The sequence below is a fragment of the Saimiri boliviensis genome, chromosome 7 (assembly GCF_048565385.1).
Source record: "Saimiri boliviensis isolate mSaiBol1 chromosome 7, mSaiBol1.pri, whole genome shotgun sequence".
NCBI lineage: Eukaryota > Metazoa > Chordata > Mammalia > Primates > Cebidae > Saimiri > Saimiri boliviensis.
The window spans coordinates 91,934,700-91,951,487 of NC_133455.1; the positions used below are offsets into that span (position 1 = coordinate 91,934,700).

General features: G+C 42.7%; 1 pseudogene; it reads right to left on the bottom strand.

The window, feature by feature from the left end:
- Positions 1 to 6,409: 6,409 nt before the first annotated feature.
- Positions 6,410 to 16,246, bottom strand: LOC141585158 (large ribosomal subunit protein eL8 pseudogene; annotated as a pseudogene).
- Positions 16,247 to 16,788: the final 542 nt, after the last annotated feature.

Sequence of the window (16,788 nt, forward strand, 5' to 3'; positions counted from 1 at the left end):
GACCTCCTGGACTAAGCCCCAGTTTGGGGGCTCACCTGCCCTGCATCAGTTTCTTGAGGAAGTGTGCTCCAGACACAGGACACAGCAAGTGCAAAGGCCCTGGGGCTGGCCAGTGCAAGTGAATAGGAGGAAGAGTCGGAGATGAGCTCAGAGCCGGTGGGGGACTGTGAATCATGCAGGGCTCTGCAGGCCACTTCAAGAACTCTGGCTCTTCCTCTGAGTGAGCTGAACCTCACTGGAAGATCTGAGCAGAAAAACGACTTGATCTGACTTAGGCTTTAACAGGATCACTCTGCTTGTGTTAAAAAGAGTGCTTGCCTCAGATCGAGCCATGCACTTCCTGCTCAAGAAAGCACACTCCACAGATGTTTTCAAACAAAACACCAATTGTGAGTAACAACCACGAATATATTAAAATGGGCAAAGGACTTAAAGAGTTTAATTTATTCTCCAAAGAATATTCACAAATGGCCAATGAGCACATAAAAAGATGTTCAACGTCACTAATCATTAGGGAACTCTAAAGAAAACCACAGTGAGATTACCACCTCACACCCATTACAATGGCTATCAAAAAAAATGGAAAATAATGGCAAGAACATGGAAGTTAGAACCCTCACGCATTGCTGTTGGAAATGTACAGGGATGCAGGCACTATGGAAAACAGTATGCAGGTGCTTCAAAAAGTTAAACATAGACTTATCAGAGGATCTGGCAACTGCACTTCTAGATGACATACCCCCAAAATTGAAATCAGGGACTCAGATACTTGTATACCAATATTCATAGCAGCATTATTCACAATAGCCAAAATACAGAAACAACTCGAATGTCCATCAACAGATGAATGGATAAATAAAATGTATATACGTACAATGGAATAGTGTTTGATCTTAAAATGGAATGAATTCTGACGCCTGCTACATCCTGGTAGAACCTTGGAAACATTGTGCTAAGTGGACCTAAGCCAGACACAAAAGGAGAGCTACTGTCTGATTCCACGTATGGGAGGTACCTAAAATAGGTAGATTACAGAGATGAAAGAGCACAGGTTGCCAGAGGCAGAGGGGAGGGGAAAACGGGAAGTTGTTGTCTAATGAGTATAGAGTTTCAGTTTTGTAAGATGAAAATGTTCTGGAAATGGATGGTTATGATAGTAGCACAATATTGTAATTGCATTTAATGTCATTGAACTGTACACATAAAAATGGTTACAATGGTAAATTATGTATATTTTAATCACAATAAAAAGTTTTCATTTTTCTGAGTTTCTAAATTCTGTCTCAATGCAGCCTTTCATTTAACAAATATTTATTAAGCATCAGCTATGAACCAAGCAATGTGGATAAATTTTTCCAAGTAAAAAAAGAGGCGTGACCATCAAATATTGAGTGCCTACTTGGGACTTGCTGGCTATTTTCTTTTCAGATCTTTTGGCTTCCTTGGGATTTTGAGATGGTAGAAATCAAAAAAATGTGCAAAAATAACATTGAGGTCTTTATAATGCGGGCTCCCAATGGCACAGATTACTGACTTTGGGAAGAAGGTAAAGTCACTTCTGACTGGGAGCTCTGTCAAGTCTTCATGGAATGGCCAGCATGGGAACAGAGGCTGGGGCAGGGCAGATCCCAGGCACCAGCAGGATGTCGACAGTGCTCAGGAACAGAGGAGAGCAAACGTGGTGGGCACATGGGCTATATGAGGAGAAGGGAAACACAGGAAGCCAGGAAGTTGGCAGGATCCAGATCCTAGGGGGGTCTTAATCAGGCTAAAGGAGCCACTGAAGATGTTTAAGAGGAGGATGCCAAGGCAAAGCCATAGACAGCTGCAGGTCGGGAAAGTAAGATGCTGTGAGATGAGAGAACAGCAGGAGAAAGAAGGATGGAGTCACTGCCTACAGGGAACTCTCATCTGAAATGACTTTGTGTTGATACAAAGCATTTCTTGCTAACTTGTTAGCATATGGGAAGTCTCATCTGCACACTCCAACTTCTGCCTGGGGAGGGAGAGCCAAGTGAGAATTGTTTCCATTAAGACTGTGATGAGGGAAAAATTCCTTAGGGCAGACAATTATGTCAACATATTTTTCTAATTTATATTTTTAAATGTGCAAATGTTCCTAGAGGCCTAGTGGCAGACAACTTTTATAAATATAAAAATGTCAATCTGCACACAACTGCTAGCCTGCTGAAGACACCCACCTCCTTCCAGATTTAACCAGTCTGATTTTTTTTTTAAGACAATTGTGTTTGGAAATTGTAAACATGCAGCTAATTAGTCTAAGGAAAAACAGAGTTTATCCAATAACATTGCACAAGGGCATTTCCTCCAAATGTTTTTTCTTCAGCATCAGTCTTTTTTCTTGAAATCAGAGCAGAAAGGACCTGTTTGCATCACCAACTATATGTGGTGAGGATAAAGCAAGATCACGTGCAGGCAGATACAGTGGTATGAAGCCATCAAGGGAGGCTAGAGTCTATAGTCAGAGGGGCCAGGTACAAATTCCAGTCTCATCCCTTCCAAGTGACATTGCCTTTGGCCAGATTACTTACACTCCTTCCCAAGAGGAAGCTCAGTGTGGTGGGAGGGTCTGGACTCTGCAAGCCAGACATCCCAGGCTTGACTCCTCCTCTGCCACCTCCTTGCTGGTAACCTCTCAGTGGGGTGATGAATACAATAGGATCTGCCTCATGGTACGATCATGAGGAGTCAATGAGTTAACATATGTAAAATCCCTAAGAGGGTACCTGTTATGTAAAGTGCTATGTATAAATGCTTGCTCATTTGTTATCAGTTAAAAAGAAAAACTGGATATAAGCCCTCATAATGTCACATAATTGATGACATTAACTGAGATGGGGGTGGAGGCACATAATGTGGGTTCTAAACCTAAATTCCTAGCCCTACCACTCATTAGCCATATATAGTAAGTTCCCTTATCTTCCTGTACTTCATTTTGAGGCTGAGCTTTCCATAGGCCTTTGCGCAGTGAGTAGACAGGGAATCTCATCAGCAAAAATGGTAGTTTCCCCTGTCCTTCTCCTTCTCATTCCAACACGTATTTTTCCCAAGAGGACAAGATCCTCTGGTCTGTTTAAGTCCATTTAGTATTCTCCAGATGAGGGTTGTTGCAAGCTGAATTGTGTTCCCCCAAAATTCATGCACTGAAGACTTAATTCCCAGCACCTCAGAATGTAACCATATTCACAGTAAGAGCTTTAAACAAGTGATTAAGTTAAAATGACACAATTGCAATTGGAATAGGCCCTAATCCAATCTGACTGATGCTCTTCTTACAAGAGAAGGAAATTTGGATGCACAGAGAAACATCAGATGCACACATGCAGAGGAAAGATCAGGTGAGGGAGCAGCAAAAAGCCAGCCATCTGGAAGCCAAGGGGAGAGGCCTCAAGAGAAACCAGCCCTGCCAGCACCTCCATCTTGGACTTTCAGCCTCCAGACTATAGGAAAATCCATTCTGTTGTTTAAGCCATCTATTCTATGGCATTTTGTTATGGCAGCTCTATAAAACTAATACAGGGTATAAATGTTATTCTCCTACATATTTTTAAGAAAAGGATACTTCGTTTTTCAAAGTCCAAAGAGGGTGGCAATTTATTCAGCAAGCATTTGATGGTCCCCTGATATGGAAGAGGATCACCTGATATGGAAGCTGTTCTAGGGCTCCAAGTAACATGATGTAGCACTGTGTGTCCGCAGGGAGCTCACAATCCAAGCGCTGACTCAAGACAGTTAAAGGTGGAATTACAATTTGGGGTGATGGATGGTATAGTAGAGCCACATGAGACATGGTCTGGACTGTGTCCACACCCAAATCTCATGTTACATTGTAAGCCCCAGTGCTGGAGGCAGGGCCTGTGGGAGGCGATTGGATCATGGGAGTGATTTCTCATGGTTTAACAACATACCCCTTGGTGCTGTTGATTTCTTGTGAGATCTGGGTGTTTAAAAGTGTGTGGCACCCCACCCCCTCACACCTGCTCCAGCCATGTAAGACATGCTTTGAAGGATGGCTTTAAGAAAGCAAGGTTGGGGGGAAGATCATTAGGGAGGCTATTGGCATAGTTCCGATGAGGGATGACGAGGGTTTCAAGCAGTACAATCACAGGAGGAACAGAGAAGATGGACATATTGGAGAAGTTTTGGGGACATGGATAAAAGTAGCCAGACTTATAGCTTTACCATGAGGATAAGGAAACAGTATCCAAGAAAGATATCCTGGTATTTGTGTGATGACTAGAAAGATGGCATCAGGTCAGGCACAGCTGCTCACATCTGTAATCCCAGCACTTTGGGAGACTGAGGCAGGAGGATCACTTGAGCCCAACAGTTCAAGAACGACCTAGACAACATAGTGAAACCCAGTCTCTACAAAAAAAAAATAAAAATTATCCAGGTGTGGTGGCATGTACCTGTAGTCCCAGCTACTCGGGAGGCTAAAGTGGATCACTTGAGACCAGGAGGTGGAGGTTGCAGTGAGCCAAGATTGCTCTAGTCCAGCCTGGATGACACGGCAAGACCCTATCTCAAAAAAAAAAAAATATATAGAAAGATGGTGTCATCAATGAAAGAAAAATGCCAAAGAAGATGTAGAGAAAATAGTGAGGAAAACAATAATCTCAGTTTGGGAAATGCTGTTTGAAGAACTTGGGAGACATCAAGTAGCAATGCACACTCAACTGCTTATATAATCCCCAGCTTGGGAAAGAAGTTGGGACAGGGAGTCACAAATATGTAGATGTTCGTTGAATAAGAGGAGAGTTGGAATCCTGTGGAAAACAATTAGAAAAGACCAAGTTCCCAAGAAGAGATAGGAGAAAGTGATGGTAGCATCTAGTGCAGATAGGCCAGTATTAACAATATTACTTGGGTTTTGCCATTAGAAGTCATTGATGACATCCATGGAAACAGCCTCAGTGGAGTGGGAAAGAGTGGGGCAGAGATCAGCCACATTCCAGCGTGAAGACGAATGTAAAATGCTACCACTCTTAAACCTCTGAATAAGGTAGTATTATTATCCCCACTTAATAATGAAGCTGTGATATTGTAAAATACATTTAGTCTTTGTCTGGGTTTCCTGGCATGTAACTCCACTCTCTGAAGTGGTAAGAGTGCTTTGTATATGCTAATGAGATGACTGATGTCCTGCCACCCCTTGGTAGTTTCAGGATGGGGGCCGACCACCAGAAAAACCAAACCATGATTAGAGGTTTGTGACTTTCAGCCTCGCCCCCCAACCTCTATGGGAGGGGAGAGGAACTGAAGGTTAAGTTGATCACCAATGGCCAATGGTTTAATCAATTATGCCTACATAACAAAGCCTCCATAAAAACCCAAAAGACAGTTCAGATGAGCTTCCACATAGCCAAGGCTCCTGGAGGGTGGTAGACCCAAAAAAGGCATGAAAGCTCTATTCTCCTTCCTTCTCCCACACCTTGCCCTATCCATCTCTTCATCTGGCACTCATCTGTATCCCTTGTAATATCCTTTACAATGAACCTATAAAGGTAAATGTGCATATCCCTCAGTTCTGCGAGCTGCTCTAGCAAATTAATCAAACTTCAGGAGGGGGTTGTGGAAACCCTAATCTATAGCTGGTTGGTCAGAAGCATCGGTAAAACCACCTGGAGCCTGCAGTCAGCATCAGTAGTGGGGGCAGTCTTGGAGACTGAGCCCTGAACCAGTGGAATCTGATTCTATCTCCAGGTAGATAGCGTCACAGTGAGTTGATTTAGAGGACACCCAGCTAGTGTCCGCTGCAGAACTGATTGCTTGCTTGGTGTGTGGAAAGAAACCCACACATCATGATGACCTATAACCTCAGCAGCTCAGAGTGGTGACTTATAATATCAAACAGAGGCAGAGAAACCAGACTCTGGAAGGCAGCCATCTGGACTGAGTTCCTTGGAATTAGACTCTGGGGCAGATATTTATATGCAGCTTTTTTGGGGAGCATTTTCAAAACCAAGCAGGGTTGGGCAGAGGTAATGAAGGAGCTACAGGGGATGAATTTGATCTTGCAGAGAGCCCTTGAGTTGGAAAGGGACTTCAGGTTGCCTCAAATATAGGTAAAGTGGTTTTGACCAGGTCTTTAGTCCACACATTGACCAGATAATGGTTATGTGCTAACCCCAATAAAGCATCTAACTCTAGGCAAGCAGCTCCCTTTGGTCAAGAACAATGCCCAAAAAGGACCCATCTGACGGCCCCCAGGAGTCAGCTCTTCCAGAGGCTGTGGGAGTGAGCACTTCAATTCTAAACAGGAAATCTGGGTGGTGCATGAAGCATCCAGGACGCTGTCTGGTACCAATCTCAGTTCAGCTACTTACTTGCTATGAGACCTTGGTTAGTTTCTTAATTATTATTATTATTTTTTTTTGACAGTGGCTGAAGGAAAATTTTTATTATTTTTTACCAAAAAATATTTACAATTTAACCCAATTTTGTGGCCAGTTCTTTGGCCTTTGCCTTTTCAAGCTTGGCGATGCGAGCCACAGACTTGGGACCCAGGACATTGCCTCCCCAGTGATGTCGGATCTCATCATATCTATCATTATAGTTTGTGTGGACAGCTTCCACCAGCTTAGCCAGAGCACCTTTGTCTTCCGAGTTCACGTGTGTGAAGGCGACAGTGGTGCAGGTCTTCCTGTGGACCAGACGTCCCAGTCTTGCCTTCCCCTTGATAATGCAGTAAGGGACTCCCATTTTACGACACAGGGCAGGCAAGAAGACAACAAGCTCAATAGGGTCCACATTGTGGGCTATCACCACCAGCTGGGCTTTCTTCTTTTCCACCAAACTGGTGACGGTGTTAACTCCTGCTCGGAGGACAGGTGGTCTCTTAGTGGGGACGTCCCCTTTGCCAGCCACTTTCTTCTCGGCCCGGGCCAACAGCCTCTGCTTCTTTTCTTTCTTTGTTTCCGTTCTATACTTGTGGGCCAGCTTAAGCAGCTGAGTAGCTGTTTGGCGATCCAGGGCCTGGGTGAACTGGTTAATTGCAGGGGGCACTTTCAGCCGCTTATAGAGGACGGCTCTTTGCCGCTGCAACCTGATATAGCGGGGCCATTTCACAAAGCGGGTGAGGTCTCTTTTGGGCTGGACGTCTTGTCCAATTCCAAAATTTTTCGGCCTTTTCTCAAATAGTGGATTCACCACTTTCTTGGCCTCCTGCTTCTTCACGACAGCAGGGGCCGGAGCCACCTTCTTCCCCTTGGCTTTCTTTCCTTTTGGCATCTTGGCGGTCGGGAAGAGCTCTTAATTATTCTGTGCCTCAATTTCCTTAACCTTAAAGTGGGAATAATAATGGATTTACCTCATAGAATTGTGAGAATTCGATGAATTAAAACTGCTAAAACACACCAGACAGAGAGTTAACACTGCATAATAGGTCAAAACTTCATGAGAACCCATGTCTTCTGATTTCCAGTCCTGTGCTGTTTCTTCAAGCCATTCGTTTCATCAAGGCTCCTCCATTCTCATTCTGTTTCCAGTGTATGGAGGACACGAACATTGTGTGCTGCACTGTGCTACCCATAACTATTTTGCACCTTTACAAAAGTAGGAATTAATTTAGTATGACTAAAACAAGGGTATTTAACAAAACGACCTGGAAATTCCAGTGGCTTGCAGCAATTACTCATGCATATACTCACCTGCGAGTTTGGCCAATCTGGACTAGGCTTGAGTGGGCCTGACTCCTAGCCACATGGCTGGGTCCAGGCCTTTCCACATGTCTCTTCTTTTTCTAAGATTAGCAGTACTCACAGCATATTCTGTTCATAGTGAAAGACAGGAGCTCAAGAGACCACACCTAAATATGCAAGCACATTCCAAGCCTCTGCTCACATCTGTGATCATCCCATTGGCTAAAGCAATCCAGGTGGCTAAGCCCAAATTCAAGCACGTGCACCAAGGAGAGAAGATACCCACAGAAGTTGAGGCAAGAGAAGGTTTGGAAATTTGCTGAACGATAATCTTCCACACAGCCTGATGAGCAAAGATTTTGTAATAGAAAAGAATACTCATGATCAGAATCTTAAGGAAAAGAAGAAGATGCAGCTGAAAGCCTTTACTGAATACTTATTACTAGTATGTCTAGGTGGATCCTTCTAGCCTCTCTCTGACTCAGTCTCCTCATTTGCAAAACAATTATAATACCCCCTTCAATTTAACTCATAGAAATGGGATATAATCATTCTCATCCATATATCATAGTTTTTTGTGGAATACTGCAGCAACTCTTTGTCATAAGTTGGCATTCTCTGCTATCTAGCATGCTTAAATTCTTTATTGTGCATTCCAGCATGGGACTGATCCCCCAGAACTGTCATAAAAAGACATGAGAATTGCAGAAGTACTTCAGTACATAGGAGTGGCTGGAATCTAATGTGCTACAGATTTCTTAAGCACTGGGTCTTCATCTCATACCCGGCGTCCCCAAACTACGGCCCACGGGCCCCCTGAGGCCATTTATCCAGCCCCCTGCTGCACTTCAGGAAGGGGCACCTCTTTCATTGGTGGTCAGTGAGAGAAGCACAGTATGTGGCGGCCCTCCAACGGTCTGAGGGACAGTGAACTGGCCCCCTGTGTAAAAAGTATGGGGACGCCTGTCTCATACACTTCTATCTACCTAACAGCACCTAAGTATATATATAAGCCCTCCATAAAATCTACTTGAATTTCCGTTTTCAAGGTCAGTTATATAAAGAATGGTGCCAACATTGCTGAGACAATGTTCAGCCAATGGTCTCTGCTAAAAGCCTAATGCAAGCTTCTTTGCCTTATTGTAGTTACTAAATACCCAGCTCAGCACTTTTATTCCTTAATTTCAAAACTTTCTATTTGGGTACTATCTAGCAGCAGCAAATTTCTTTAAAATAAAACAAATGAATGATGGCTCAGCAAACTGTAGCTCCTGGTCCAAAAAAATTATATTTCTAATTCATTTAGTTACAGTGAGACAGATGCCAAACTTTTATGGCTTCTTAGTCTAATCAAATTTGTGTACACAAATGAGATCCTCCTTTCTCTACTTGCCTGGATCAAGACATAATCTTTGTTCCAATAAAAGCTTTATTGCTACAAGCATCACATAGTTCTTTAAAGATACTCTGAAATCATTTTGATCTCAGGAACTGTTTCATACCTCTTCCAGATTGATCTTATAAAAGTAGCATAGAACTTCTAGCAAAAAAAAAATAGGAGAAAATCTTAGTAGTTTAGTGACTATTTGCTAAGGCTGCTAGAATGAAGTACCGCAAACTGAAGGACTTAAACAACAAATGTATTCTCTCACAGTTCTGGGGGCTGGAAGTCCAAGATCAAGGTGTCAGCAGGGCTGTTCCCTCTGAGCGCTGTGAAAGAGAATCTGTTCCACGCTTCTCTCCTCCTCTAGCACTCTCCCGGCACTTCTGACATTCCTCAGCTTGTTAATGTATCACCCCAACTCTGCTTTTATGTTCACAGGGCATTCTCCCTGTGTGTGTATCTGTCCTCAGATATACCCTTTACATAGGATACCAGTCCTATTTGATTAGAACTCACCCCCAATGACATCATTTTAACTTGATCATCTCTGAGAATACCCTATTTCCAAATAAGGTCACATTCTAAGGTAGGGTTTACCTTACCTTAGGGTTTATTGGGGGTTAGGGCTTCAACATATTAATTGGGGGACAGGGGGAATACAATTCAACCCATAACACAGTGACTCTGTGTTAGGCAAAGATTTTTCCCACACTATGAAAAACAGAAACTGCAAAAGAAGAAAAATGTTAAACTGGTCATCATCAAAATTAAACACTACTGCTAATTGAAAAACACTCTTAAGAAAATGAAAAGAAACAAATCAGCCACAGACTAGGTAAAAATATTTCCAAACACACAAAAAGAACTTGTATCTAGAATATATTTTTAAAACTATTATCCAAAAATAATGACTCAATAAGAAAAAGACAACTCATATTAAGACAAACAACCTAGTGAAAAATGTGCAAAAGATCTGGACATTTCATCAGAGAAGACACAAATGGCCAACAAGCATGTGAAAAGATGCTCAAAACCATTACTGATCAGGGAAATGCAAACTGAAACTGTAAAGTACGTCTACATACCAATACAATACAAAATCAAAATGACTGACAACATCAAGTGTTGGCAAGAATACGGAGCAATTAAACCTCATACAGGCCTTTGGAAAACAGTCTGTCAGTTTCTAGTAGAAGTAATAATGGATCTACCATACAACACACAAATCCAAATCCTAGATATTTACACAAGAGAAACAAATACCTATGTGTACCCAGAGGCCTCTACATGAATGTTAACAGCAGCTATATTGAGTAGTCCAAAACTGGAAACAACCCAAATACCCAACTGGAGAATGGATGAACAAATAATGCCATATATGTACAATGGAATATTACTCAGCAATAAAAATAATGAATTACCAATACATGTCTGCAAAAGTATACATATTGCACATTCCATCTATATACCATTCTAGAAAAGATAGTACTGTAAAGATAGAAAACAGACCCATGGTTGCAGGAGCTGGTAGTGGTAGAAGGGAATGACTGAAAAGGAGTTTAGAGGATCTCTTTGGGGTTACGGACATTTCTGCATCTTGAGTGTGATGATTGTTAGATGACAATTCATTTGCCAAAACTCACTGAACTATACACTTAAAAAGGAGAATTCATTGTAAGTAAATTATTCTGTAATATTTTTAAAGTGCTACAGTATCCTTCACTCTCTCTAGTATCTACAAGGATTTCTGGAGTAGCCCAGCCTCATATGCTAAGCACTGTGAAAATTCCCCAGCACAAAGTCTTTAAGGGCAGGGATGTAGTTTGCTCCTATCAGCTCATTCCTAGAACCAGCTTCCAGAGAAGAACATAATACATACTTGATGGATTTATTATTCTGCATCCAATCATTCTACAGAATAAGATAAAAATGACAAACATGTAAGTAAGTGTTCCCAACCCTTCTCCCTGCCAGATAAATCAACTTCTGATTCTGCAAACTGTTTAGTTCCTTCCCCTCTTCTCCTTCTGAGTAAGACTGATGTTCTTGGGAGGCAGAATTAGGAAAGGCACCGAGGGATAAATGGCCTACGCTTGTGAAACTGGCAGCGAGGATAGAGGGAGCTTCTCTTCCCAGGAGGCCTTGAGTGAAGAAGGATCCCATACCTGCGGACTATGGAGAGTCCAGGGCAGAGCTGGAAGTCGGTTAGAACTGGGTGAGGAGTGGGTTGGAGAGAGACCAGGGGTGGGCCAGGGAGAGTGAGAGAGAGTCCTTCTGTGGAAGGAGAGTGACAGGCCTCAGGAGTTGCCAGATGCTACAGAATATGAGAATAAAGGAGATCTTAGTAAAACCTGTTTTCGAGTTCTACATTTGATTTGTGTATGGTGTGAATTCCTGTTTGTGCTGTTCCTTGAATATGGTCCCACTGCTGAATGAACCACAGGAGTCTTGACTTCAAGATGATCATAAGTGCAACAAACACATATTAAACACTTTCTGGGGCTCCTACATCTTAGTGGCCACACAGAGGAAACAAAATATGTAAAAGACAATATTAGAGATACTTGATTAGGTAGGAGATGAAACATAATAACATTTCTAAAGTCATTAACTGCTTTTAAAATCTTAGTATGTGTATTAGTCCATTCTTGCTTTGCTACAAAGGAATACCTGAGTAGGGGTAATTTACAAAGAAAAGAGATTTAATTGGCTCACAGTTCTACAGGCTGCATAGGAAGCAGGATGCCAACATCTGCTCAGCTTCTGGGAGGCCTCAGGGAGCTTTTACTCGTGGCAGAAGACAATGCAGAAGCAGGCACATCACATAGCAAGACTGGGAGCAAAAAACAGAGAGTAGGGGTGGGGTACCATATACTTTTACACGCCCAGATCTTACAAAAACTCACTCACTACCACAAGGACAGCACCAAGCCATGAGGGATCTGCCCCCATGACCCAAACGCCTCCCACCAGGCCCTGGCTTCAGCATTGGGGATTACATTTCAACATGAGATTGGGGTGGGGACAAATATCCAGATTATATTGGTGTACTTGATACATTATGATTGCATTGAATCCTCTTAGCAACTCTAGAGTAGACAAGACAGGCCACTTCATTTTTAACTAAATGATCTGACAGTGGCTGACATTCAGCTCAGCAGCAAGACTCTGAATCTGAATCTAAATCTTAAGAACTCCAAAGTTTGCTCTCTTTGTTCCCTCTGCAACTGCTTCTCTCTGGCATGGAAAGAAACATATAACACAAGACAGAAACCCAGAAGTGGAGGCTCAGTTTCTGATGTATAAAACGGCTTTTCAGGATTACCAGACTCATGCCCAGTTACTTTCAGTGCAAGGCTATCTCACAAATATTCAAGAGCATATTAAGTCTCAAGTCATCCATTTTCCTCCTGGCTAGACAGTCACGGATACAGTGTGGCTGTGTCCCCACCAAATCTCAATTTGAATTATGTCTCCCAGAATTCCCATGTGTTGTGGGAGGGACCCAGGGAGAGGTAATTGAATCACGGGGGCTGGTCTTTCCCATGATATTCTCACAATAAGGAGTGTCATGAGATCTGATGGTTTTGTCAAGGGTTTCCACTTTTGCTTCTCTCTCATTTTCTCTTGCCACCACCATGTAAGAAGTGCCTTTTGCCTCCTGCCATGATTCTGAGGCTTCCCCAGCCATGTGGAACTGTAAGCCCAATAAACCTCTTTTCCTTCCCAGTGTTGGGTATGTCTTTATCAGCAGCATGAAAATGGACTAATACAGTCACTCTTGGTCTCAAAGACTTGACTACACCTCAGAGCTCATGGAACATCAGCACATATCTCAGAAAATATTGGAGTGTAACTTCCATTTATGTGTATCTGTCAAAATCCATATTTATTATTAAGGAGTAGGAACAAATGGATCAATTTGTCACTATCCCATGTGGAGTTCCTATGCAGGGCAGTTTTGCCCAATACCCCATGAAGACACCCAGCTTCCCTGGCTTTTTTAGAAGAGGGTTGTAGGCATGACAGGCAGTATGAGTGTGGAAGGGCTGTGACTTCAACGTGGATGATACAAGTAACCCTGCTATCGGGCTGCATTTCCTGAAATAACAAATATTCAGTCTTGTTATTTCCTTTGGCACAATGTAAACCTACTACTTCATGTGCTCTCACATTTTTGTCTTACATCTTTTTAGGCATCATTGGATTTTTAGAGCACTTATTTTTAATTCCCCTCACACACTCACTGTTGTTTACTCCATCCTCTCAGCTTTGAGAGTATGTTGATTTAAATTCAGTCCGGGAAGAAAAACCTTCATGCTGTTATTTTTTAAGTAACACTGAATCCTTTTCAAAGGCAGCATTCATGTGCAGGTATCACTTATCATTAAGGGATTATAAAGGTTCTGAAAAAAATACTTTAAAAATTGACACAAATTACTTGTGGGTTATATTATTTACTATATTTTAAAGTTTCATGATTTTTCATGAAACTATCTAGTTTGTAACTCAAAGGTTGACTGTTATCAAAATTTTAAAATACATAATCTTTAATATAGTACAGACAAATGAAAAGTCATGCCTGCTGTATTCAAAGTAATTTAATATCATTCAATTCTATAACACCATCATAAAGAAGGATTAACAGTTCAACAGCTGCACTGTAAATATAGCAATTATTGTTGTTGGAATTCAGGGTTCTATAAACTACCCCCTCACATTTAACTACATCAAAGCAAACAGAGAGCAGTTGTTGATTCAGTATAGGATTAGGAAAGGATTGTGGCCATTACATCACTTAGAGCACAGATCTTAATCCCTATAATAAAGTCAGCCATTGCAGTGTTTGCAAAAGAAGAATGAGATCATAGGACTGACCTTTTTACCTAAGATGAAAGAACCCATCTGGAGAGATCACCTTACAGCAGCAGCCCTTTTCACTGTCATATCCCATCTCAGCATTTCATGGTAGGCATTTCCATCGACTTTATCAGGGGTTACTAGGACTAGATTTAAGGGCTGAAATTTAGTAGGCAACCGTTTACATTATGATTTGGAGGATTCTGGAAGGATTTCCTTCATGAAACATATCTCCTCTATGGTCTATCAGGATACTTGAAATCTAGGTATTCTAGACTTTCTGACATTTCTATCACTGAACAAGCTAGTTGGTTCTTTTTCCAAAGCCCAAGGCTTGCAGAGCTGGCCCCTGACATGTGATATGGCCCCTAATCCAGTCATATATGCCTTTTCTTTTTTGCTACACAAAAGTGACATAGTTAGAGAAAAAGGGCAAAGGAGTAGGAAAAAAATAATGACTGAAAACTTACCATATTTGATGAAAAACATCAATCTACATATCCAAGAAGCTCAACATTCAAGCAGCTCAACAGTCTCTAAGTAGGATAAACTCAAACAGACCCATACCTAGGCACATCAGAATCAAACTGCCAAAAGATAAAGAGAAAATTTTATAGCAGGAGAAAAACAGTTCTTCAAGCAAGACCCACAGTAAGATTAACAGGCTTTTTTCCCAAAATGGTGGATTACACACTTTTAGCATGCCTCGGCCACTTGGAAATAGCAAGATAGTATATAAAGATCAACTCTGTGAGCATTAATTCAAGAAAGAAAATAGTAATCCACCAGAATCATGAAAGATATCTCAGATCCCAGAGAGGAAAATGTGAGCAAACAGACCCTGTGACAGCAGCTGGCTGATAAAAGTGAGTGAAACCCCAGTATGTGAGAGAGGTAGAGAGCCTCCCTCTGCTCCTCACCTTTCCACTGGGGATTTGAGCAGCCCAGGCCAAGGGAGTGCACCTTGTTTATCCCAAGCCTTGCAGCCAACCTGGGGAGGAGCTTGGAGATGCTATGAGAAAAAGACACTAGAGAACACTGCAGGCACTTTCCCAGACCTGGGACCAAGAGCAGGATGCGTTTTTAACCCAGGGACATAAAGTCAGCCATTCTTCAGCAACCTGACAGTGTAGCCATGTAGGCATTTGGGTCTCAGGCCGGAGACTGGAGTGCCTGCTCTAGAGTAGGGGAGGGGTCTCCAGAGCCGGAACTGTGAAAAGTACCTCAGCAGTAGGCACTGGAATTGTGCTCTTCCCCATTGCAAGACTAGGGTGGGATGGGAGCTGCTACGACTGCAGTTTCTTCTAAGCAGCAAGACTTGCAGCCCGGGCTAGCTTGGTGACTTGGAACCAGTCTGTGCATACCATTTCTGGGTGCCCCATCCTGCTCCCATGAGATCATGGTGCAGTAGGGCCCTCTCCACTCTACCCACAGGCAGAAATCCAGGACTCTGAAATACCTGGTTGCCTGCTGCCCCACCCTTCATACACATAGATCAAGATACAGTGGGGCCCTTTCTCCTTCACGCCCAGGCAGATCTCCAGGCATTTGGAGGACCCATTTGCCTGGTCCAGCAGCCAGAGCCACCCCATCCTTCCTGGGCATAGATTGTGGTGGAACAGGGCTCTCTCTGTTCCACAACAGACAGATCTCCCAGTATTTAAAGTACTTGCTCACCTGGATTGGTATTCTGACCTATGTCACCCTTCCTATATAGAGATGGTGGTGAAACAGAGACCTCTTCACTCCACACCCAGGCACTCCAGGCACCTGGAGTGCCCACTCTCCTGGATAAGGAGTTGAGGCCATCCCCCATCCCTGTGCATTGAACTTGGAGCTGAAGAGGTTTCCCAGCTCCACGCCTAGGTATACCTCTAGGTACTTGATGGCTCCCCACTGGATTCTCCCTCAGCATTTGTGACTGTGCCTGGGGCCTGTAGGCAGACCTGCCTGGTCCAGCTCTATCCGTCATGGACGCCACTCACCAGGGGCTAAACAGGGAGCTCTGACCACTGTGTACTCCATGGATCAGTCCATTTTCCTGAGGCAACAGAGAGCTTCTTCCAGTAAACAAGAATCAAGTATATGCCCAAACTGGCTGCATTCAGCTCTTACCTGTAAGTGCCATCTACAGGCTTATAGTTTGAACTGCACAGTCCAATATAAAATTTGCCATCAGAACTGCATACAGCTACAGAAACAATGCCATACAACCCTACCCAACATTATCTACAGTGATACCTGCTGGAGAGAGAGGAAAAAGAGAAAGAAAAAATAATAATATTATAGGGAAAGAAATAAAAAGAAAAGTTCTAAAGGAAATACAAAAATTATAAGTGCCAGCAACGCAGATGAGAAGGAACCAGGGCATGAATTCTGGTACTATGAAAAACCTGAATGTCAGGAGGCTGAGGCAGGAGAACTGCCTGAACCCAGGAGGCGGAGGTTGCGGTAAGCCGAGATCGTGCCATTGCACTCCAGCCTGGGTAACGAGCGAAACTCCGTCTCAAAAAAAAAAAAAAAAGAAAAACCTGAATGTAGTGATACCATCCAAGGATTGCACTAGCACCCCAGCAATGGTCTCTAACAGAAATTGAACCTAAGAAATGACAGATAAAGAATTCGAAGCACAGACTCGGAGAAAAAAAAAAAACTCAATATCCAAGACAAGGTTAAAAATAAACACAAAGAAACTTCTAAAGCAATCTCCAGGAAATGAAGGAAGAGAGAAACATTTTAAAAAGAAATTAATCAGGGCTGGGTGCTGTGGCTCATGCCTGCAATCCCAACATTTTGGGAAGCTGAAGCCAGGAGATTAGTTGAGGTTGGGAGTTTGAGACCAGCTTGTTCAACATGGTGAAACTCATCTCTACTAAAAAC